This window comes from Rattus norvegicus, chromosome 4 (genome assembly GCF_036323735.1).
Source record: "Rattus norvegicus strain BN/NHsdMcwi chromosome 4, GRCr8, whole genome shotgun sequence".
Lineage (NCBI taxonomy): Eukaryota > Metazoa > Chordata > Mammalia > Rodentia > Muridae > Rattus > Rattus norvegicus.
In genome coordinates, this window is record NC_086022.1 from 144,521,918 (window position 1) to 144,525,232 (window position 3,315).

Consider the following 3,315-nt stretch of genomic DNA (forward strand, 5'->3'; position numbering starts at 1 on the left):
TTGCCATGTAGCACTATCTTTTATTCATATGAATAGACCTTCGGTTAAGATGTTCCTTCCTTCTGGGATGCTCCTATTTTATTTTCATTCCTTTGCAGTCTTTTTGATTTGTTTCTGTTATAGCTATTGAAAATTAAAAAAAAAAGTCAGGCAACTGAGCTACATGACCTTGGTTTAACACTTGAGTAATTTTGTTATTTTTTGGAATGCATTTTGGACATAACACTTTCTTCTTTTTGTGTTGAAGTCATATAATATTTGAGTTTGTAAGGTTTGAAGAAATAATATATACTTGCAATTTAATACATATTGCCAAATATATAATACTTACTTCAGTGTCTTACATATTAAAGCACTTATTAAATGCCAAGGGCAGGGGCTCTATTTTCATAGTAATAGGACATTTTTACTATGTCCTATTTTATTATGTCCATATTTACAGTTCTAGCTGTCTATCTTATTTTGATCTTTAGAGAGAAACAGCCTTTAGTTAGCTGTTTATTTTAATTTTCTGCGATCATAATTTTTTAGTTTATAAGAAGCATGATTGGTTAAATATTTGGTTCTTCTGTTTATTTACCATTAATACTTCTAAAAATAGTGTGTGTTGACATTTTTAAAAATAGATTTAAAAACTAATGTAAAAGATACAGCAAAACCAAAAGTTAACATCAATTCATACACTAGTGCTTGAAACAGTGATTTGATTCACAATTATTCTTCTCTCAGGAAAGGGTAGCACCACTTTTGGAATTTAAATTTACTGTCCCCAACTGGAGTTAACCCTCAGGTTTTAGAGTTTTGCCATTACATTGATTGTGAGTCTTCCAAATGGACAAAACTTGAAACATTTTTGTAAAGCTACATCCCATCCAAATTATGAAATCAATTAAAATGACATATGTATTATAAACTCAACTGAGTATGTTTCTCTCACCTAGTACATTTATTTTTTCATTTTTATTGGTTATTTTATTTATTTACATTTCAAATGTTATCCCCCTTCCAGGTTTCCCCTCCACAACTCCCTATCTCTTCCCCTTACATCTGCCTCTATGAGGATGCAACCCCCACCCTTCCACCCACTCCAGCCTCAGCGTCCTAGCATTCTTTTATCCTGGGTCATCAAACCCCCACAGGACCAAGGGGCTCCCCTCCCAGTGATGCCAGATAAGGCAATCCTCTGCTACACATCCAGCTGGAGCCATGGGTCTCGACCCTTCTCATGTACTCTTTGGTTGGTGGTTTAGTCCCTGGGGGCTTTGGGTAGTCTAGTTATTTGATATTGTTGTTCTTCCTTTGAGGCTGCAAGACCCTTCAGCTCCTACAATCCTTGCCCTAACTTCTCCATTGGGGTCCCAGTGCTCAGTCCAATATTTAACTGAGTACATCCACATCTGTTTCTGGGCCAGCTCTGGCAGAGCTACTCAGGGGACAGCCATACCTGGCTCCTGTCATTAAGGACTTCTTGGCATCAGCAATAGTGTCTGGGTTTGGAGTCTGCAGATGGGATGGATCCCTAGGTGGGTCAGTCTCTGCATGACCTTTCCTTCAGTTTCTGCTCCCATCTTTGTTCCTGTATTCCCTTTTGATGGGAGGAATTCTGGATTAAAATATTCCAGATTTTGCATGAGAAATTGAATTTTACCTTAAAATGCCTTAGACACATAGACTAGATATGGTAACTGAACTTATTGATTTCTGGAATAGATGATAGAGATCATCATAACAAATGAGTGAAAATACTTCTATGCTAATATTATAATCTTAATTTGTTCCTAAATATCTTTACTATTTAAAATTCTTTGGAAATGTATTCTTTTCTTAAATTACACTTCATTCAAATTCTGATTATGGGTGACTCTTGTAATTTCATTTCTTTTTTAGTCACCTTATTGTTAGTTCTGTTAGTCATTCTCTGTCAAAGAGGACCTTTAGCTTCTCATTACCAGTGCTTTAAGAATATACTTTACACTTCGTTTTTTGTTTTATAATGTTGCTTAAAAGCTGTCTCCTCCAATGCAATGGCTATTCTTGCTTGTCAACTGGAATACATCTATAATTAACTAAAACCCAGGAGCTGTAACCAGCAAGGTGTTTTTCTTAATTAAATCATTTCATGTAAAAAGATTCATATTTAATCTAGGTCTTTTGAGACAATAAGGTCCTTCTTAAAACTGGGCCACATTTTCCAACGGTAGTCTACATAAAAGACAAGAATGGAGAACACTTATGCACTTTGCATGCTTGCCCTTCCTCTCAATGGAGTGTTTGTTCTTCACTGGAATTATAGTCAACTTCTTCCATATTCCAGCATATACTGAAGTCAAGTTGAGACATCCAGACTCTTGGAATAAACAATTATTAAATTTTTGGATATTGCACTAGTACACAGCCACTGTTGAACTATCTGGATCATAGTCTGTAAGTTACTCTAATATGTATATTGCATGTATACATACATACATACATACATACATACATACATACGTGCATACCTATATACATATCATATATGTGTGTATACATACTCAGTTTTGTTCCTCTAGAGACCTCTGATTAATATAACCTTAAAAACATTGGGAAAGTGATGGAATAGTAAAAGGAGATTTATTCAGTATGGCATTGGGAAAAGTAGAGGCATCCAGTAACTGCCCCAAGTCCATCTTCAGGGTCTTGATGTGAAGTTAAAGTTTAAATAGAGGGCCAAGGCTAGACACATCTAAGCAGGTAGGATCAATGTGTATGATTTTCTATCGTTGACTTATCATAGTACGGGCTTCAGTCTCATAAGGTGATCTGAGAAGGTATTAGAACTGTGTGAAATGGCTTGGGGTGAACATGACCTTCTTCTCCTGGGATGAGATTCCTGAGGAAATCCCACTTGTTTCAAGTATTTATTTCAACAGTCTGAGAATCAACTGGAGAGAGTAAATGTCTCTTTAGAATATCTTCATTTTACCAGACCAGCTATAGCCCCCCACTTTTCATTGTAATGCCTCAATCTTGAGGGAGAATACATTGCACAACAATATATTTAAACTGCAACTAGGGAAAAAGGTTAGCACACATTTAGCTAGTGCTCAAGTTGATCTTTTTCTCTACTCAACTCTGAAATCCCACACAGTCAAGGAATTATCTTTCTAGAAACTTTTCTCTTAGTACCTAGATAAACAATTCAGTAAACACACTGAAAAAGTGATATTTGAAAGGTAGAATTATCTATTTACTTAAATTTTTAATTTGATGGTCATTCAGAAAAAAATACCAGCACAAAAATTCTTTTCATAGTGTGTGTGTGTGTGTGTGTGTGTG